The sequence below is a fragment of the Eulemur rufifrons genome, chromosome 8 (genome assembly GCF_041146395.1).
Source record: "Eulemur rufifrons isolate Redbay chromosome 8, OSU_ERuf_1, whole genome shotgun sequence".
Lineage (NCBI taxonomy): Eukaryota > Metazoa > Chordata > Mammalia > Primates > Lemuridae > Eulemur > Eulemur rufifrons.
In genome coordinates, this window is record NC_090990.1 from 106985515 (window position 1) to 107008135 (window position 22621).

General features: G+C 44.1%; 1 protein-coding gene across 1 annotated transcript in view; it reads left to right on the forward strand.

Annotated features, from left to right (window-relative positions):
- Nucleotides 1-1081: 1081 nt before the first annotated feature.
- ZNF697 (zinc finger protein 697) overlaps nt 1082-22621 on the forward strand; it is a 28898-nt gene continuing 7358 nt past the window's right edge. The window contains exon 1 of the mRNA XM_069478895.1: nt 1082-1634. The gene's annotated coding sequence lies outside the window, so the exon portion shown is untranslated. The remainder of the gene's footprint in view (nt 1635-22621) is intronic.

Here is a 22621-nt window from a genome sequence, read left to right on the forward strand (position 1 = left end):
GAGAAGACAGGTAATTATGATTTTCTATCTGATTGCTTTTCAAACACATTCGCATCCTAGAACTTGTCCTTTCCTAGCTGGTTTATTACAGTCTGTTCAGCTCCTTAAGATAACAGTTTTCATTCATTTAGTCTCTATGTGGCCCTTCCTTGATTTTCCCACAAGAGTCTAGAGAATGTATTCTCAGAAACAGACAAAAACTTGTGGAGGACCTTATAGTCTCTCGCTAGGCTGGAAGTGGAGTTCTCTTGCAGCCAACCTTCTCTTCCCTGCATATCCCCACTTCCCAAAACACACTAGATATACAGTGGCCACCACGTCTGTATTACAGGACCAAGGAAGTTGAATCCTAAAAGTGACTGAGGGAAAGATATGCAGAAAGTCCAGCACGTTCCTAATTCAGCACACGGGTTTTTACATGTCTAATATTTAATTTATGTAATTTATTTTCAATCTCTTAATTGCGATTCTTGAAAAGATGCCTGGGACGAGGCCAACATTGGAGAAAGGAATGTCACCGGGTCAGGATCTGGAAACAATCAGCTCTGTATGGTTTTAAGGATGAAACGCCAAGATCTTAAGGAACCTGAATTCCTGGTGAGCAGTCAAGTTCTTTAATCCGCCCCCAGCAGGATTCCGACGGCTTAAAAATCTATTAAAAAAAAGAGACAACTCCAAGCGAACCCACCACAAACTTCCTTATTTCTAAAGAAAAGGCCGCTCCCGCGGCAGAGCCCTCCCGCACACTGCGACCGCTCAGCCGCAGTGTCCTATCCCGCGCCCGCAACCTGAGCCCGCAGCGCTGAGTGCGGCGCGGGGACCACCGGTCCTCCCGGGCGGCGGGCGAGGCGAGCGCCGCGGGGCGGGGCCCGGGGCACAACCCACCGGTCTCTCTCTTCCCCCAGGCGCTTAGAGAAGGAGCGGGCGCCTCTCCCGGGGTCCCAGCCTGGCCAGAGCTACCTCCCGGGTGCCCGCTGCTGCGGTGGCAGGAAGTCCCCGGGAACTACAAATCGAGGCATGCTGGGAACATTCCCCTGCTCCTCCCAGGAAATGTCCTTTGTCCAGCCCTACAGGAAGCCCCAGTGAGGAGTCAGCCGGGCAGCCAGCCAGTCGGCCAGCCAGCCAGCCAGCCAGCGAGCCAAGCCAGTCAGCGAGCCAGCCAGCCAGCCAGCCAGCGGCCGCTGCAGCCGCCGCCGCAGCACAAGGGCAGACGCGCCGCGGTGCGGGGCTCGGGCCGGGGCGCTCGGTGCCCTCGCTCCTAGCCGCGCCCGCCGCCGCGCAGGTAGGAGCGTGGCTGGGGCTGGGCTCACCCGCAGCCTGGGGACGGGGCTGATCGGGACCCTACCGGACCGCTGCGGGGATGAGGAACGAGTGCGGTGGCGGAACGGCTGGGCGAAGTTGTGCCTCGTATACTGGACCGTTGTCCGCTCCTCCGGGACTCAGGGGCCCCGGGCGCATGGTGTGTTCTCGCGCCCCCAAAGCCGGGGCTGAGCTCTCTCCGGGGTCTGTGGCGAGGGGCGGGGAGGAAGAGGCGCCGCAGGAGGGAGTCGGACCGTGCCGCCGACCACCGAAGGGGGCATCAGAGACCCTCAGAGAAACGAAGCCCAGGGAGGAGCTTGGAAGGCGAGGAGAAGGTGAAGGGCTTTGTGTGTAGCTGTGGACTGGGAAGGACTGCGCTCCCTTTGCCTCGTCTGTCCGCGTCCCCAGACCCGCTGGGGGCTAACAGGGTGAGGGTGGGGGGCTGCGAGGAAGGGGAGGAGAGAGGCAGCAGGTCATCTTGGGTCCTAGCTAAATTTGTTCTTCCCTTTTCCTCTCCTCTCCATTCTAGCCGACTCAGATTAGCGGCTTGGGCTGCCATCAGACGGGGCGAATGGCACAATAAGGACGGTGGGTGGAGGGATGGGCAGCAGTTCGCCACCCAGGAGGGGTCACCGTCTAGCCCGGATAGGCTTCCCAACCCCAGATGTCCTTGTCAGCCGGTGGGCGGTGGGGGGCAAAGCTGGAACCTGCACCCGGAGAGCATGCCGAGGCTCGGGATTGTGAGTGGAGGCTCAGGTTAGGCGCGTGTTGGGAGGAGAGGGAGAGTAAGCAGCGACACAGGGGTGCCGAATGTACCTTATGGCCAGCGTACGTTATGGCCAAGCCAATCGATTACCGCTTCCTCTGGGACTTTCCACGATTTTCCTTTTTCGTAACCGCCCCGCTACCCCCAGAAGTGAATCACCCACCCCTCCCTACATGAGCGCTAGGCTGAATTCAATTTGATGTTGTATCCCTGCCCTGGTAGCAGGCCCGTTTGTCCTTAACCTATAGGGTGACACGAATATTCCGCATCCCCCACGGAGTATCCACCTCCTGCAAGACCGAGTGGTGGTAAACGCGATTGGATGATAATGGCTAGCAAGTTGGGTCTTTGAGGAGCTGTGTAGATGAGTGGGTAGCTTTGAACACAGCCCTAGTGTGACTGTTGTGACTGAACTCACCTCGCCCAAGGAGCCTGTCTCTCCTCTTCCATGTTTTTTGTTGTTGTTGTTGTTATTGTTGCTGTCTCCAACTGTCTACCTCCTTCTCTTAACAAGCCAACATACAGATATTATTTAATGTGGAATACTTTTTTTTTTTGAGACAGGGTCTCACTCTGTCACCCAGACTCCGGTGCTGTGGCCCAATCATAGCTCACTGCAGCCTTGAACTCTTGGGCTCAAGCCATCCTTCTTCCTCAGCCTCCTGAGCAGCTGGTACTACAGGCACCACCACAGCCGGCTAATTTTTAAATTTTTTCTAGAGACGGTTGTCTGTCCATGTTGCCCAGGCTGGTCTTGAACTCCCGGGCTTAAGCAATCCTCCTGCCTTGGCTCTTCAAAGTGCTGGGATTACAGACCTTAATGTGGCATACGTTTTAAGAGCCAAATGAGCCTTTAGAAATGCCACTTGGGTGGCAAGGCTCATGGTAAGAAGAATGCCACAGGGCACAGAGAGAGCCCCGTGCCCTATAGAAATGGCATGTAGAGGGAAACAAAACATTTTTCACTGACGTCTTTGGGAGAGATGAGGCCTTTGAACTGAGATAAGAATGGAATGGAGAAAAAAACCCAGTTGTCCAGGATGTGGGCATGTCACAGTGAAGGGAGAAGGCTCTGTGAATTCAGGTCTCCACTTAGAATGTATTGGCTGAGTGTGGGAGGGGCGGGGGAGGGCGGCTGTTGGGGAAAAGTTAATGTCAGAATTCAAGAGAGAATAAGATGGCACCAGATTGAACCAAGATAATAAATGGGGAGTCAGGCTGCCCATTACATCACACAAAGGAAAACATAGACGGTCTTCAAAAATGACTGGGATTGAGGGGTAAACAGATGCAAATGAGACAGAAAAACCAGCTGATGCAGTGGGATTGAAGTGGTAACGGGTGATCTCACCGAAGGCGGCATGACTAAGTCTGATGGGGTTGCATCACATTTCCTCTTCCTCCCCCCAAAAGCTCTTTGGATTTCCTCAGAATCTTCATGTTTGCCTAATTATTAGTGTCCAGTGAAGGGAAGGAGAAAGGGTAAAGGTTGGTTACAAAGATGATAAACTAAGGCAAGAGCGAGCTTAACTGCTCATGTAGAAAGAAAAAAAAAATGGCTGCAGCATCACTAAGAGGTCTGGAGCCTGAACCTGCTTGTAGATCAGTGCCACTTGGGCTTTTCTTTATGTCTAAGATCCTGATTCTCTTGCCCCCTTCCCAACCTTTAGCAGATTTCTTAGCATCATACATTATTCAGTGTTAATTTGCAATCAACAAAGGTAACTCTTTACATTGGCATTTAAAATTCTTCCCGTACCTACCTACTTTTGTCCTCCATTGGACTTGGGCCACCCTAATTTACCTACCCAACCTTGTGGCAAACAGCTCCCCATTTGCAGAAGATGCAGCACACATTATTTTACCTCCATGACTCTATCAGGTTAAACCCTGTGCCTGTTGGACATCCCTGCACGGCCCCTAATTATTTTTGTCCAAATTCTAGCCCAACTGATTTGCTTCCTTATAAATGTCTTCCCAGACTTCCTAGTCAGAATTAATTTTACCCCATGGCGCTTTGTATTATTTGGATGACAACTATTTCGGTCTGTTTTGTGACATTCATTTCTTTTTCTCCTTCATACTGTAAACCCCTTGAAGGCAGTGACTCTACCCAGCACTTTATACCTAATAGGTGCACAAAGGATGTTTGATTTGAAAAACATGAATAAATGAAGGAATGAGTGACAGAATGCATGCATCTTAATTCTCCTATGTAAAAAAGGGAATAGAGCCTGTGAGGATTCATCGCAACTGTGAAAGTGAAGTGTCTAGGACATGGTGGACCGAAGCTTTCACTTTTGCTCCTGGATTAAGAGAGCTAAAAGGACTAAGAACAGTGTCTAATACAAAGATATTCATGAGAAGTATGTTGAATAGGTTCTTAGCCAGCCTAAATTTCAAACTCCATAGGCAGTGTATGGAGTGCATTAATCCCAAGTGAATAATCAACAATTTTTGTCATTCTCCTAAAGAAGGTAACTGTTTCCTTTCAATAGTGAAGGTGTGATGTGCTCATTAGAAAGCAGCACCACAAAGACTGTCCTACTATTTGCAACTAAGCCAGACATTTACCATGTCGCTTTTACTTTTATAGCCCAGGCAATCTACCAGGATTAAAATGTAGCATTTTAAAGACACATCAGACTTTCATCTTTCCCCCAAGACATTGCAATTTAATAGTCCCTCACTGATCTCTAACTGGGTAATTTTTCATGCTTCCTTTATATATGATTATAGCAACAATCACCATTTATTGAACATCTGTATATCAGCTCTTAAACTAGATAATTTACGTGTATTCCTTTTAATCTGATGAGTTACATATTATTATCTTCATCCTAAAAATGAGGAAGCCAGAGCTCAGAGCAAATTTAAGAAACTTGTCTAGAGTCCCAGATTCTGAACTAGAGATAGACTGGAATTTAGGTCTGTTGATTGCCAAGCCTGCTCAGAATTTGCTTTCCATGGGAAAAAACTGCCAGATCTCTATTCCTTCTTCCTCTGAAGTCCTCTACTTTCCAGATTTCCTACCAGGATCACTGTTGGACTTCTAAAATCATCCTAATGGATCTAATTCTGAGAAGCACTGGTTTTTTTTTTTTTTTTTTTTTGTAAATTTGTTATTTTTATGTCTTTAAACTCCTATGGCCATCAGTTAGAAAGACCAGGTTCAGAATCCCTAATAAGAGCTTTGAGTACAGAAAGGTCTTATTTGTGTGTTTGGAATTCTTTTCTTTTTTCTCCCAGCTTATCTGAATTCTTCCTGTTCCTCTTCCTAGGCCAAGTCTCACCTCTCTGGGTAGCTTTCTCTGACTATACCAGGCCACTCTCAGCCTCTCCTCTAATTTCTTGCATTGTTTGAAATACCTGGGGTTCAATGTCTCCTTAATGAAAGTAGACTTGAGTGTGCCCCTACGCATGACAGGGACTATATATCTAGAACACAGGCTGGCATATGGTGGACTTTCAGAAATCGTGAGTTAATGATGAATTGGTAGTGACTAAAATGCAGAAATGTAGGCATGAAACATTATTTGTATGTTGACAGTTTGGTCCTGTTGTAGAAGAGGGATCAGCAGAGAAGATAATGATCTTCTTAGTTAATTTTCACCCTTTGCACGTGACTGCCAGAAGAGGTAAGCACGCTTTGGGAATATAGCAGAGCAGATCTGTGTAATACTGAGTTTTGAGCTTGATTAACACCATCCCTGAATAACTGTAGAGTTTTAATAATTTTAGGAAGCGTGGGTGGGTCCGTTTAGGACCTCCCCTCTTGCTGTCATGCCCACCTTCTGCCAAATCTTCTAGGAAAGGCCTTTTTGCTGCACATCTGAGAAAATCGGAGAGGGTTTTCCTGACTTTGGAAGTTATGGGGGAAAAAAAGTCTTTAAGTGAAGGAGAAAGATAATTCATTTTTTTTTTTTTTTTTTACCAGAGTAGCAAGGTTTGTGTGGGATAGAGGTTTGGGCTTTATTGCATCATGTATTGATGGGGGATGGTAAAAAATAGCCTCTCCTCTTTGGGTTGAAGAAGGCTTGGCCTATCACAAAATTGAATCCGTCTCCTGAGGCTGATTAAACCTTCTTTTTCTTTGACTCAAGGCTGCACAGAATTTGAAAGCCTTGGTATAAACACAGTGTGCTACGGGTTGTTACAAGCACATGAATCATTTTAAAGGAGAGTAGGACAGTTCTTGGGATCCCTATAGCTATTCAGCAAGTCATGTTCTGTGCATCCATAGGCTAGCAATAGTGTTCCAACTAGGTGTGCAGGAGGGCCACATTGCAATACTTCAAGTTTCTCCTTCCTGTAGAGGCTGAAGTCTGAGTCTTGTGCATGCAGCTCTAATTTGCTATGTGTAGTTAAGGGGAAACGGCCTACTTTTATTCAGAGAGGAATTATATATATGTTCCTTCTGAGAACTTTATCAGGATCTTACCATAAATTACAAAGTAGGAATTATTCCTTCTGTATTTTATTTGCTAAGAAATGTATTGCTTTGGTCTCACTGTCTTAGCACCATGCATATTCATGTGGTTAGCACATCTTTGAGTCGATGAAGTTTAGGCAGGGCACTATAGGACACTTGTCCATTTGCTGATCTTTTTTCCCCTATACCTGGGAACAACCTTTGTGAATTTCAAAGAATCAGTTTTTCCTGCAAGTTTTTATAATCCTCAGGCAGGTATTGACAATGCTTGCTGGTAATAGTAGATGGTTTTGAAAGCTGGACTTAAAAAAAATTTATTAGAATGTAATTTTCACATAACAGAACCTAGAATAATGGATAACACATGGTATGGGTTTCATAGATATTTGTTGAATGAATGAATGTCTTATAGTATTAACAATTTCATTTAAATTCTTTCCTAAAATGATGGCACTGCCCATTTTTTACAATGAGGTGTGAGAAAGGGTATATGCTTAAATTATATAAGCTGGGAAAATGATTATACATATACACACATACACATATATATATTTTTAAATAGACTTTATTTTTTAGAGCAGTTTTAAGTTCACAGCAAAATTGAGTAGAAAATAGAGTTCCCCTCTGCCCTGTACCCTGACACATGTACAGCCTCCCCCACTATCAATATCCTGCACCAGAGTGGTACATTTGTTACAACTGATGAGCCTGTATCAGTAAGTCATTATCACCCAAAATCCATAGTTTACATTTAGGGTTCACTTTTGGTGTCGTATGTTCTGTGAGTTTTGACAAATGTATAATGACACATATCTACCAGTAGAGGATGGAGTGGAATAGTTTCACTGACCTAAAAGTCCTCTATGCTTCACTTATTTGTGCCTTCCTCCCCTAACTCCTGGCAACCACTGATCTTTTTATTGTCTTCATAGTTTTCCCTTTTACAAAGTGTTACTTAGTCGGAATCATATAGTATGTAGCCTTATTATATGGGCTTCTTTCACTTACTTATATATGTCTTAAAGTCCCTCTATTTTTTTTTTTTATGGCTTGATAGGTCATTTGGTGTTGTCAGTGTTTTGGATTTGGGCTATTCTAATAGATGGTATCTCATTGTTTTAATTTGCATCTCCCTGATGACATATGATGTTGGATATCTTTTCATGTGCTAATTTGCCATCTGTATATCTTTTTTGGTGAGGTGTCTGTTCAGATCTTTTGCCCATTTTTAAATCAGGTTTTTTTCTTATTGTTGAAGTTTCAAGAGTTCTTTGTATATTTTGGATAACAATCCTTTATCAGATAAGTCTTTTGCAAATATTTTTTCCCAGTCCATGGCTAGTCTCATGCTCTTGATATTTTTATATATATATAAACTTTCCCCATCTTTTCATTTTTGAGGTGGTGTGTGTTTGTGCCAGATCTGTTTTAATGTAAAACCAGTTTACCCCAGAAATGAGAAACCAAAGTGTGAAATAAACTTGAAGAAACACCTGCCTTACCCTTTGTTTTTTTTTTTTTTTTTAAAAAATAACACAAATGTCAATTGAATTTAACTAGACAGCAGCCACAACCTGACCTAACCCGGGGTAACCATGGGAATTTCTTTATTTCTGTTTCCCCACTCCCTAATAGGTCTTGTGTTTGTTGATTGAATTGGTGGTTTGGTAAATATGTCTGGTCACCATTTCCCATATGGCATGTAATCTTTACAGCCTTCTTGGAGAGCATATGTTTGTTTCACAGCTTAATTCTGGACCCTTAGGAAAAGGGTTTTCTAGGCTGATGATTGTATATAGGTGAGAAGAGAAATCAAGAAATCCATGCTTTTCTTGTTGTAGTAAGAAAAGCAAAACAAAACCTTTGAAAGCTGTCAGGGAATAAACTTCAGTCTGAATAGATACTCTTAATGTTAAATGCAGATTTCTCCTGTGTTTGACCGTGCTCCCTGTCCTGTACCCACCCCAGCAACTTCTTATTTAGACTCATATAATTTCTTTACAAAGGTGGAGTATTGGTCTTTTCTGATTCATCATTTAATTTCTCTTATTGCTAGTCCCATCTTTCCTTGGGTGGGGGAGAAGCATTTGTCCTGCCAGAGTAGGAGGGTCTAGTAGCGTTTACCACCATGAACACAAACAGCTGTGCCCCACCTCTGTTCTCTGCACAGCTGAACTGAGGGTTAAAAGCTTGGAGTGGAGGGAGAACCGCTACACAGGGCCATTTGTTACAAAAAGGGGTGCTGACATTTGGCCAAGGGACGTGGAATTCCTTTTTGAGAACGGCCTAACTTTTGAAGCTAATTGCCACTTTCTGTCATGACTACTGTTTAGCAGGATAATTAAGCACGTTTGGCTACTGAAGCTGGCAGGTTATTGGATCCAGTGAGGAGAGCTGGGTTGTTTCCACAGCTCTGCCCTACCTGATGTGATCTTACCAGATCCCTGGATTTCCTAGTCTTTTCAGTTCTTCCTTTTGAGATACAGGGAGAGAAATAATCCCACCTAATTTTATCCATTTCAAGAAATTTTTGAGGGGCCGTTGTGTGGGGGAATCACCAAAGTGAATAAAACAAAACTTGTTTCCATAAGGAGTTTACAGTTAGGAGGAGGTGGGGGAGAGGGAGAGCAAACAAACAATAAGATATGGATTATTATAAGGATGATTATATTTGAAAAACTAATATTAGGCAGAATATAGTAAGGAAAAGTATACTAAAGAGTATACAAAGTGACATAATAATAATTCTATCCGAGCACTTAACAGTGAGTGCTATAAGGTAGGTTCAGTTGTTTCCCCCATTTTATAGATGGAAAAACTGAGGTTCAAAGAGGTTGAGCAAGTTGCCCCAGGCTAACAGGTAGAGATGGGATGGACACAGGTGGTCTGGCTCTGGAATTTGGTCTTTTAGCCACTGCAGGTGCTGCTGCCCTCCGGGAAAGGACTGGATCACTTTTCTTGAGGAGGAACAGCATGTCAAAGGAGCGAACATCGGTGGCTTCCGGGGACATAGGGCAATGCTTTCTGGCTAGGGTAGCGACAGAGGTTAAGGCAAGGTAAGAGAGCTTGGGCTGCATTGTCGAGGACTTGGGAGTTTGTGCTTTTAGAGTAGAATCACTTAGCGGTTTCTGAGCAAGAGGATAAATGAAGTGGCAACTGTTTTCAGATTGATTCAGCAGTGACACGTAGGTGCAGGTAACTAGTAAGAGTGTCTCCTGCAGTGATAGTGGCAATGGGAGAAAGGGGAGAAAAGGAAAGGGAAGGCTGTGACACCTGATTTGATTGAAAGGGGTGAGGGATAGGTCAAAGTTGACTCTAGGGTTTTGAGCCTGTGAGGAAGAACAAAGGAGGCTTTAACAGAAATGGATGCTGTTGGGAGAAGCTGATTTGTCGCATTCAGAAAGAGAACTAATACTTGTTTTTTCATTTAACTCTGGCCAGATATTTTACAAATGGAAATTTATTTACTCTCTACAACAACTTTTCAAGGAATTTTGTTTTCCCGCATTGTGTGGACAAGGAAACTAAGATTCAAAGAGTTGAAGACACAGTCCAGAATCATACTATATATAAGTGCAAACTTCTTTTTGAACCCAGGTCTGTTGACTCCTTGGCCTGTGCTTTCCTCCCTGTTGTGCCTGCATCCTGCCCCTTGTCCCATGGGACATGTGGGTAGCACTTTAAGGACTGGAAGGGGCATTCAGGCTCTTCAGTTGTGAAGCTCGGGGCATCATGAGAAAAGTGAATCTGGAGTGCAGGTTAGAGGTTGAGTGGGGTTCAAAATGGTGAGGCCTCTGGACAGACGAGATGTTTATTTAAATTAGGGAAACATGCAAAACGATTCAGGGAAAGGGAGAAAACAATGTCAAAAAGACTTTTGAAGGTGGACCTATTTTAGGAGTTAAGAAGAGGAGACTAGGCTGGGCGCAGTGGTTTATGCCTGTAATCCCAACACTTTGGGAGGCCAAGGCGGGAGGATCACTTGAGGCCAGGAGTTCGAGATCAGCCTGGTCAACATAGTGGGACCCCATCTCTAATAAAAAGAAAGAAAAAAAGAAGAGACAGGGTGGTGAGTGAAGTGTGAAAAGGACTAGGGCAGTACAATATCATGGATGTCAAGCAAGGAGAGAATTTCCTAGGAGAGCATCTCAATAGGAATTCCAAGGTCGTTTATTGAATTCCTATTTTATGCCAAGCACTTTACAGTGTTGGTGGTGAGATCAAAAGAGAAGAAGAGACCACTGGATTTGGAAGATAGAAAAATATGGCTGATATTGATATGGGCCTGGCTTCTTAACTAAATGTGAGCGATTAATCCTGTCTGCCGAGGGGGCTCACATCTAGAAGCTTCACCGGGAAACTGGCACACGCCTGTGGTGGTGATGTTAGCTTTTACCTGGACTCGCTGCACCTAGTCCTCTTTTTTCCAATAGCTTTGTAAGATTTGTTTGGCTATAAAGGAGGGTACTGCAGGAAGAAATATAATGTAGTTTGATAACTGGTTTTAGGCATTTAAAAAATGGTACTACAGGATGACAAATCTCTTCCTTTAATGAGAGGGTTTGATAGTTTGAATGGAAAAATTCCTCTAAAGATTCTTTGAAAATGGCATAACCAGTACTATTGAGGCTTCATGGACTTTCTTTTCTCTCTCTCTCTCCCCATGACTTTTCTTTCAAATACTATACAAAGGACTTAAGTTTACCATAACACTCCATTAAGTCAGTGTTAATTCAAACAACTGTCTTCTCCTAGCCAATAAGATGTTCTGTTTTTCTCTAGTAAAAACAGTGTAGATTATCCAAAATCTGTTAAGTCAGAGATCATTTTTGAGGATCACATGAAGTTAAGTTTGAAGAACAATTTTCTATGTTTTTTTTTTAGAGGAAACATAATTAAAATCACAATAGGAAAAAAATTAACAGGAGTCTGGAGGAGAAGAAGAAAAATAGGAAGAAAGAAGACAGCGTTAGTGTAATGCTGTCACTGGAGCCAGAGCGGTAAATGCAACTATGACAGAGTGGGCTGGGAGGGAATCTGGTGCAGGGGACATTATACTTCATCGGAATCCAGTAACCGGAATGGTAGTCCCAGTTCTGCACTAACTTGCTTCTTTTGTGAATTGAAACAAGGCACTTCTGTTCTTTGGGCCTCATTTTCCTTATCTGTAAAATGAAAGATCCTTTAAAGGTATTTTCAGAAAAGTTGTGAGATTTTTCTCATCATCTGTGGATATATTTATTCTCCTCAGCCAAATTTACTTGTGGTTGTGCCTGCCCACTTCTACACCGCCTCCCACACCGGGACTGCAAAGCTATTACAGCAGGATCAAAAACATGGAATAGAAAAGAGGATGAAGCTGAGAAACTGTTTGTAGTAAAAGGTCATGTTGGGGGAGCCAGGTCCTCGATGCCGTGGTGCGCTTTTTTAGCTCGCCGGTGAGTGTGATCTGGGCCTCCCTACATTGCAGTTTTGTGTAACTCCCAGAACCCCCTTCTTTACCTGGGTATTTCCATGTTATTATTTGCAGGCAAGATGACTTTGTTAATACTTTGAAGATTTGTTAGGAATGAGTTGATGACTTTGGTCAGATTTAAATTCTTTTTCCTTTGAGAACAGAAGGATTAACTAACAAAGCATTTTGTGTACTGGGTAGGTTAGGGCTTGATTAATGTGATTTGACTCACTGCCCAAGTAAGCAGCTGATAGGAGCCATAAACCTGGGGTCAAACTTATAAACGAGATACATCCCAGAGAGACTGCGTTAGAGCTTGAACAACTTACCTCCCTCTGGGTCCACCTGCTGTAAAACACACAAGTGACTAGGAAGTGAAAAGCAGGTGAATTAATGATCTTGGAAGGCCCAAATTGCTGGTATGAATTAACCAAGCACCGTAGGCTATTTTTGGTTGAATAGTAAGGGGGGATTGGAACAGAAATTGAAATGCCACTGACTGAGGCTCATTTCTTCCCTTAACTGGTGTGTTCATGGGTAATTCATTTAAGTTTTCTGGGTCTCTGTTGCCTGACTCATCTGGAAAATATGGCCAGGTGAGATCACCAGACTGGATCAGGCAGGTTGCATTTGCTAGGTCCCTCATTCTCCATCCCTGCTTGAAATCTACTGATACTTTGTCTGTGCTACTGCCTGCTTTTGGATTTACTGCCATTATCATCTCTACCAGCCTTCCAGAAGATCCTCTGGCACAGAATGGTGAATTTGATCTTGTCCCCATTCCTCAAAACCACTCTGGATGATTTCTGAAATGTTATGATAAGGAATGTATCATTAGTCCTTTGTAGTAGTCATTTATAACAGTGTTTTTGTTTGTTTTGATTGTATTCCATGGATTCCTTTCAGAGTCCAAGGAAAAGCTATGGGCCTTCTCATCAAAAGAGAGTGTCTACAGACTCATTTACATAAGGTTTCAGGGGGTTCACGGACTCTGAAGGCCCTCAGGCTAAGAACTCATGCTCAGGAAAAATACCATTATTCCATTTACAAGCTTGTGTAATGCTGTTGCTCTCTTCCAGAAATACTAGGATCTAGAGGTAAGGAACCCAAACAGACTGAGCCTGATGAGTGACTTAGTAAGAAGATGCCCTGGTCACATACACCCTCCTCTTGAGACAGATGCATCACTTCCTGGAGCAAAGCTGTCCTGTGACTGGCTCTGTGCACCATAGGCTTACTGTGTCCCATGGGCTGGAATGGAAAATAGCCATGAGCTTTTGGTTTCTAACATAAAGTGGGAACATGATATCTTCTAGCTGTGCTCTTCCTAGTGTGCTGTGAATAAATTTGGATGGCATCCTCAGAGTTTCTCACTATCTGAGAACACTATCTAAATTTAAAAGTTCTCAGTTTGGGCTAGTAAAGTAATTCTGTTCCTGCCAGAGTTCATCTCATGGAGATCACCTTAAGTCACTATTATATTATCTTCCTTTTCATCTATACACTCTTACATTTTTTATCCCCTTAGAAGATAATTCTGGGGAGGACTAATTATTGATGTACTTAATCTGTTGGACACTCATATCATTTCATCAGTTCGATTGTCCTCGGGTTAAAACGTTCCCCTTGCTGGGTAGTCACAACTACCAGTTTATTTCTTCTTGGTTTTGAGTGTAGAGTTGGTGAATTAATGGTAGAAATAAACAAGCTCTAGTGAGCAGCATCCTTTTTTTAGTCCTTTGGAAATACAAAAGTAGATGGAAGTGGAAACAGGATTCTGATTCTATTTTGGACATAACAGTTATTCCTCTGTCTCATAAAAAGAAAAAAAAAAAGACTAAAACCATCAAACTTAAGTTTCTTTCCTTTAGTCTTTTTACTAAACTGTCCCTTACCCCAATTCCCATGCACTCTGTTCAGTATTAAGTATAGTAACCACTCTGGATTTGGCATGATTTGTAAAAAACATTTCCTTTTATGGAAATCATTGATATTTTATTATGTTCTGCTCAGAATTTAAATGAATATATCAACCCCAAATTTCAGGAAAAAAATTAGTTTTCCATTTTAAAACTTTTTATCAGTAAGTTTCCTAGTAAATATAAAAGTAAATAGAGTAGTATGATAAACCTAGATATACCACCACCCAAGTTCAACAGTAATTAATATGTGAACAGTTCTGTTTCTTTTGCACCCCTGCCCATTTTCCTTTGCCCTGGAATTATGTTGAAGCAAATTCCAGACATCATTTCACCTGTAAATATTTCATTGTGTATCCCTTAAAGATATAAGAATTTTTTGTACACTTAATACAAACCCTTAAAAATGAATAGTTCCTTAATATCAAATATCTAAACAGCATTCACAGTTCTCCAATTGCCTTATAATTTGTTTCTGTAGTTTGTCAATTTGAGTGGGGATTCAAATAAGGTCTACACATCGAGGTTGGCTGAAACATTGCTGAAGTGTTTTGACCTGTAGGTTTTCCTCTTTTCTGTTTTTTTCTTGCCATTTTTTGTCATCGTTGAAACTGGATCATGTATCTTATATAGTTTCTGATGATCTGGGTTTTGCTGATAACCCGTTATTTTTAAGAGTAACACAAGTATGTAATTTTTTAAAAAGCGTTTTTAAGTGTATGCAAATGTTTTACTTTATGCTGAAAACAATCTAGCTGTGGAGTTTAAAGCTTAATTAGGCAGGAAAATTCAGGCCTCCGGTGACTTCTTCACATTTTTATTCCTGCTTTCTCTTTGTTGAAAGATATCTTGGCAGATTACATGCAGAGGTGTCACTTACCCACTGATGAAATGTACTGGGCTGGAACACGCCAGTCATTCTTCATCAACAACACCAAACAGTTATTTTGGGCAGAGAATTGGAAGAGCAGTTTTTCCTGTTGAATCTGCGCTGGGAAGCTGAGACGACTGAATGTATGCCTCAGATCTTTTGGCCCCAACACCCTTCTCTCCTTATTTGCTATGAGGAACACTCTCTTGAGGACTGTTCATTCCAGTGGAAATATGATCACAGAATTATCTGGGTTGGAAACGACTTCCTGAGGTCACCTGGCCCCATCTGGCAACCTTAGCACAAGATTCCAGCATCAATTCTCCCAGAACAAGCCTGTTAACAGCTCCCATCTCTCACATAAACCCCTTGTGCAGTCTAAGTCTGTTTTCTCTTTTGTCCTTCAGTGAAATAGATTATTAAATGGCATCTCTTTCTGCTGTAAGGGTGTGTGCCCATGCACACATGTGTGTATGTATTATAGATCTTTCATTGAAATTAATCTTGATTCTTCCCTGCTGTCCTCTGTAGCACATATACCCTAAGACTTCATTCAACTATCTGTGTATAGTAATAGTTTTCATGAAAAATAAGAAGTTTTTATGGGTAAATTTTGAAGCATGATGGAATTATTGCAGACCGTGCTTTTCAGCTACAGTATTTATGGTGATTAATTTTATGTGTCAACTTGGCTGGGCCACATAAGGCCAAGATGTGCAGTCAAACACTGGTCTGGGTGTTTCTGTGAGGGTGCTTTGAGATGAGGTTAACATTTAAATCAGTGTACTTTGAGTGGATTACCCTTCATAACATGGGTGGGCCTCATCCAATCAGTTGAAGGCCTCAATAGAACAAAAATAGATTTCCGGAGCAAGGAGGAATTTTCTAGCAGATAGCTTTTAGCCAAGAACTGCATCTGCTCTCCTGTTAGCCTTTGTACCAGAACCTCAGCATTGGCTCTCCTGGGTCCCCGGCTTGTCAGCCCACCCTATAGATTTTGGACTGGCCAGCCTGCATAATTGCATGAGCCAATTCTTTATGATAAACCTCTTTCTATATATAGACACATCCTGTTGGTTCTGTTTCTCTGGAGAACCCTCACTAATACAGTGTGCATAAAAGACAAGTAAGTATATGTCCTAGATTTATCTGGCTGTCTGTTTTTGAAGTGGTGCTTTGTATTAAAGAGAAAGGTCATTGGAGAGGCCATTAGACAATTGAGATTCTGGCCACAACTCTTTTAGCCACTACCTTCCTAACCTGGTCACTTTTCTTCTCTCAGCCTCAGTTTCTTCTCCGTAAAAGGAGTTTGAACTAAGGAATCTCCAAGGTCTATGATTCCATGACATATAAATGTTGAACATTTGAGCCAGCTGCTGAGAAGGTATCTAAAGATAATTCTTCTGAGGACTGCCCAGGGTTAACTGAGGGTGTATAAAAGGTGGTGATGGTACAATGCCAAGCACAGGGGACAAAAAAATCATGAACAGAAGGATTTCCTGTGTATCAGGTAGAATATTCTAATCTGTTAAATATAAAACATGGATGAGTAGGATGAATAAATGCCTGCATGAAAACCTTTAGCTTTTGTGACTTCTCATCTGAGGGCAGACGGTCTGACTTTGAGGGCCCTTCTCACCTGTCTCTGCCCTGCAGTAGTTCTTGGCATTGTGATGAGCTGAGGCCCTCAGGCCTCACTGGGGGGCCCTAGCCCAACCGATGGACAGGGAATGCCTGACCCCAGGGGCATTTGTGCTGTTCTTGACCACAGAGACTAGAGGGAATCTTGGATCAGCACTGACCCATGGGGTTGTAGATTGATTTCTCTATTGCCTTGGTTTTGAGTCTTCCTTTTTTTTCAACTTAGGCTTCCCTCTCCAGGTAAAAAAAAAAAAGCAGTAACCACAAGGCAGAAACCATATTATTTTAGCTTCTCCAGTCTGGGGAATGGTCAACACTTAGCCGCAGAAATCTTTTGGCTTTCCCTGTCTGGAATTAACGTTCCCCTCATGCAGCAGTCTGCCACTTACTTGAGCAGCTGGCATTTGGGGTTGGACAGTCTGGGTTTGTGACTGGAAAAGCCAGCTGAGGGGAAGGAGTCATTCTGTGTAAGGTGCTTATTCTGGCTCACTAGAGGCATGCCCTGAAGATATGGGGCAGTGGCTTTCTTCCCCCTTTGGGTTCTTTCTGGCCATAGACTCACCAGTGAGGAGGCAGGATCCTGGTGGGCCACATCCCCCCAGAGGCTAGTTGACTGTTTACCCAGGTTGGTGCTGAAGTCAGACAAATGATTAACCCCTGGAATCCCTGGTTAGACCTCAGTTGCGGTCATGAGTTCAGCCTTTTGAACCGCAGGCTGAAATTGTTTTTCCAGCATTCTACCCAATCGGGTGTCCCTGCCTGGACTCTGCTATGGAAACTCTCCCTTGGGAGAGAGTGGTGGGCAGTGGGGCGTGGGAAGAGGAGGGAGGAAGAAGCCTCCATCTGTTGCTGGCTGGCCCGGCGTCCCCTCTGAGGAGGTAAGGAAGGGACCCGCGAGATGAGTGGGAGACAGGAAAGGCGCTGCAGTCTGGAGGAGGCTGAGTGGGAGCCCCTCCTGGCCCGCCGCCCGCCCGGCTGCTTCCTTCCCCTGACATGACAGCCCTGCCGGCCTGGCTGCCCGCCACCTGGCAGTGGCCGCGGCACATGACTGCCCCCGCCCGCCTGGCCCGGGGCAGCGCGGGGCGGGGCGGGGGGCAGAGGTGTGCCCTCAGGCCGGCCCTCTCCCTCCGCCCGGGGCTGCCAGGTGCGCCCGCGTCCCCTCCCTTCAGGTCGGCAGCCAAACGCTCTTCCCAGTCCGAACGGTCTCACCAGCCACCGCCCCCCCCCCCCACCCCCCCAGGGCCAGGCCCAGGGGGAAAAGCGATGGCGTGGACTCCGTCCTGACTCTACGCCCCCTGGGGCTCAGCTTTGCTGAGTCTCAGTGTTCTTCCCACGTAAAATGGGTCACCCCAGTTTACCTCGCAGAGTGACCGGAGTCAAAGGAGAGAGACCTGCTAAAGTGCAGCGTAAGCAGCGCGGGTTGCAGCCCGCCGGGAGGCTGGCAGCGGGGGTCCTGCGCAGGGCGCGGCGCTCAGCCACTGCTTTGTCTTTTGGAGGCTGGGAGACTTGGTACTACTTCTGGCTTCGGGTTCCCTGTGAAATCCAGGAAGGTAGGGGAACGGTGTGCGCTCCTCTGCTGCAACCCCTTCACAGGGCGTTAGGTTACATCCATACAGTGGTCGACCTCTTGTTCAAAAGGGACAGGTTTTGCAGGTAGCCCCGGAAGGGTCACTGGGAGAGTGTGCCCTTAAACCCAGGGTAAATTCTAACTCTGGCTCTGCTACTAGCTTCACTTACCCTTCCCCCACCTCATTCCCTCCCTACCTCTATTCTTTCTTTCCATTTTTTTTTTTAAGGATACTTTATCACATTTATTTATGCCTCCACTGTGTAGCAGAGTCTTCAAAGTGATCTGATTAGTCTTTGAAACGGAGTTGAGTCTGTCTAGAAGGCACATGAACATTTTCCTAGTGACTTTATAGGGTAATAAACATTATTAGTATTATTTGAGTTGGGGCTATGGGGTAGGAGGAAGGAACTTGAAAATATTGCGAATTCGGGAAACGGATTTGAGCAGCCTTGGTGAAGTTGCTCAATCTCATCCTGAAGTGATCTGCATCCAAGAGGAAGGTTTTTCGCTGGGGTGGTGCGGTGCTTTGGCATTAAGAGTTTGTGTGTGAGTTAAAACAAACTGGAGCTGAAAATGTCTAATGACACTGACAGTGGAGCCCCCCTGGATTAACTCACCGGCATAGGTGTCATATGAGTTCTAGAAGAGGACTCAGGCACATTCAAACGCAAACTTCTTATTGAACAGAAGGTCAGAGGGGGCAAATACTAAAAGTCACACAGCACGGTGGTTGTGCTGGCCAAAACCCAGGGCTGCCTCTCATTACTACTTACTGCTCTTTTGTTTTCCTCCGTGATGTGGAATTAATTTTGTCTGCCTGACTGCTCCCACTACTCTGTTGTTTTTTCCCCTTTAACATCTATCCTTTCTTACTGGGGGAAGAGAGCTCCCTTACAGATGGTCTAAGTCAGGGTGTATTGAAGAACGCACCCACACCTCATTTAGCTTTAGACCTCTACTCTATGCATGATGGGCTGTCAGCAGCTGCAAACTAATATGGAATTGAACCTTTCTCCCTCTAACAAGCTGCCCTAAGCAACTAGCCCCTCCCTGGTTCTTGTCTTCACATGGTGGGTTGTTCATTAATAGAGCCTTTAACAGCAAGGCCGGGGGAAGCTCTGCTTTGCTCGTACTTGCTAAAGGCCACTTTCCATGAATATGGCTGTGAACAGGTGACCCCCAATTTGTGTATGTGTGTAATTTTTTTTTTTTTTTTTAAGAGATGGGGTCTTGCTCTGTCACCCAGGAGGGAGTGCAGTGGCACGATCATAGCTCGCTGAAACCTTGAACTTCTGGCCTTAAGTGATCCTCCTGCCTTGGCCTCCCAAGTGTTGGGATTAGAGGTTCAAGCCAACGAATCTGGCCTGTGTGTAATTTCTTAAATCAAAAAGTTGGCTGAAGTTTCATAATAGTTATAACTACCATTTATTGCATCTCTAACATGCCAGCAGCTTTCACAAACATTAATCTTACGTGGTTCTCAGAACAACTCTGCAAGGTAGGTGGTAGCATGCTTGTTTTTATGGATGTGGAATCAAGGCTAAGTACTTTGCACGAGGTAAAGTAGCTGATAATGAGCTGAGAATTCGAATCCAGGTCAGTCTGGCCACAGAGCGATCACACTGCCCTGCTGCTCACTCATTGTCCAACCCTGGCCTTGCCTAAGAAAACACTGTTGCTAGGTTTTATTTTGCGAATGAGTGGGAAAGGAGTTGGAACAAAACATGCCTGAATATCTACTGACACTTTAGTTATAGCACCGTGTCTCAGTAACATTTCTGAAAATTATGTATCTAGATTGAGGTTATCACAACTCCTGCTCTTGTCCTCCTTTTTGTTGCATCTAGAATAATTACAGATTTTCCTTGAACATATTTTATCATGTTAAAACCAAAGTTGTTTGCCTGATAAACATACATGTTTATTGTAGAAAATGTAGATGTACACAAAAAGGACACGTTTTCCCAAACTGCACACCAGCTTTGGTTAAGAATGTGGGCACAGGAGCTGGACTGCAGGGGTATGAATCCCTGTTATGCAACTTACAATTTGTAGGACCTTGGGCCAGTCACTTCTGTGCCTGTTTCCTGTCTATGAAGTTGGAAATAATATCCTTCTTCATTGCGTTTTTGTTAAGATTAAATGAGTTAATTAGCTGCAAAGCCCCCAAAGTGAACAAGAGATGTTTAACATTTTAATAACTTCCTCTCTGAACCTGTGTGTATACATGTGTAAATATATATGCTAGTGTGCATATATTAATAAACCACAATGACATAGTTTTCAAACTAGCCACTTTTCATCTGATAATATCTTATGAACCACCTTTCCTTACCTCTAAATAGCCTTCCCCAGTATTTGACAGCTGCCTACAACTCCACCACGTGCTGGTGTGAGTTGTAGGAACTGAATCCATATTGTTGGGAATGCAGATTTCTAGTTTGGTACTAACATAACACATTTTTAAACAAATTTGAGTAGTTGTGGCTTGAATGGTGTCTATCTGGGTGAGAGGAGCTTCCAGTCTTTTCAGAGCATGCCTAATCCTTCCTGCCCTGGCGTGAAGGAGGATGAGGAAGTACTCCCTTTGGAGCTCCGAAGCTGCCTTAATTCTGACGCAGCTCTGTGAACTTTCCATATGCCAGCCCTAAGTGGGGAACTCAGACTCCACCCCTCCCCCTTTAAATCTAGGAAAACCATGTTTTCATATTTAATATTTCTGATATGAATTATCTCTTGGTCCCCAAGAAATCAGAAGTCCTCTTGTTCCATTCTTGCTATGTCTGAGGTGCTCTCTAAGCAGCCTGTCCTTAAAAGAGCTTGGAGGTGAAACCCTGCTCCCTGCATCCTGGGTTGGATCCTCAAATCCTGCCCTTCAGGATGGACAGCTGCAGTCACTTCTGTACCATGCTGGGCACCATGCCATGCCACTTTAGTTTTCAGTTTCTGGTGACATGCTTACTTGATTTTTTATTTTTCAATAAAAATTTTTAATTAAGAAAAGCCACAAAATGTCATTTCAGATGTTAGGTATAGCATAAACCAAGCAGTGAAACTTAGATCAGGTCCAAGGTCAAGTTTCAGAAGACTTAGTTCCGTAAATTTTTTTTTGTGTGTGTTTATTGTCATTTCCACTTTTTAATTTCAGAGTATTACGGGGGTACAAATGCTTTAGTTACAGGGATTGCTTTTGTACTGCTTGAGTCAACGTTATTAGTGTGCCCATCACCCAGATAGTGTACACTGTACCCGTTAGGTATGATTTATTTTATTCATGTAGAATCCTTCCTGCTGGTCTCAGATTGGCAGAAACCATCGTTTAGCTCCCCCCTCCCCCTTCCCCCGTCTCTCCACTGCCTTTCATCACTAGCAAACCAAAAGGTCATGTTTGAAGATCCTACTCCTGCCTGTCCACCCCCGACCTTCAGGTGTGTTATATCTGCAGGGATGTACTTGTCATTGGGTCTGAGCTCCAGGTGGCAACACAGTGATGGGCAGAAGTGATTTGGGGTCAGTAGTCTCTTGTGGGATACACCTCTTAAAAGGTTTATGGCTTTAATGAGATTTTTGTCCTCCAGTCTGAGAAGAAATCTCCAAGTGTTGGAAACCTGGCATTTCAAATAGTATACATTCCAAAGGAACTCAGCTGCGTTTCAGGACACGCTGACTGGCCCACCTCAGACACAGCCATTTTCCTGAGACATTTAAGAGGAGGGCTCAATTTTTCACTCGAATCTAGGGAGTATGTCATCCCTCAGAAAGAATCTAATATGCTATTTACGGTGATGTGTCTGCCAGAATTACAGAGGGGTGGGTGTGTCTTTGAGGTGTGCTAGAATGACATCAGGACTTAAAAAGAGGAATAATGTGTATATTCCACATTTGTTTGTAAAACTCAAAGCATCAATTACTCTCTGCAGTGTTTTCCAAAATGCTTTTTAATTAGTTTCCTTCTGACACCCTCCCTGTGAGAAAGGTTAAGTAGCATTACCCTCCTTCCAGGGATGGGGATGTGGAAACCATGAGGTTAATTGACTTGCCTTGGGCTCTACAGTGAGGCCAACCCAGCCGGAAATTCCGCTGCTTGTCACTCCTGCTTTCCACTCCCCAGTTTGGCAGAGCCAGGGCTGCCTCGGGGTAGGCCTCAACAGGGCAGGAAAAGCTCCCAGCCAAGGAAAGGGCATTTTGCTCAGCCATATTCTTGCAGTCCTCTCTGGGGACTGCTGAGGCAGAGAGAGAACTGGTCTCTTCAAAGTCATAGTCCAAGATCCTCCACCTAGAAACTGTTTTGCTGCCTTGAGCTAAGCTGTAGGAGTGATGGATGGCAGAAATAAATTATTTTTGGCTCAACTGCTCAGTCTTGGCAGGGGGCCCTTTAAATTTGAAATGTAAACCTGACATCTACAAAAGGTTTCGGAATCTGATGTCATTTTCTCCCCACAGTTCACATGTTGGCCTTTTCTGTAGAGGGGTTTATCAATTATCCCTGGTGCACATATCCGTGTTCTCTACAATTCAGATACTGTAAAACATGTAATTAGGACTACAGAGATGGCTTCTACTATAGAAGGTCCCTGCATCTCATCTTCCTGCCTTCAGCAGACCTACTAAAGCTTGAATCTTGGCTCACTGTTCCCAGCAAGGCAGCCAGGTTGGTGGTGCCATTGG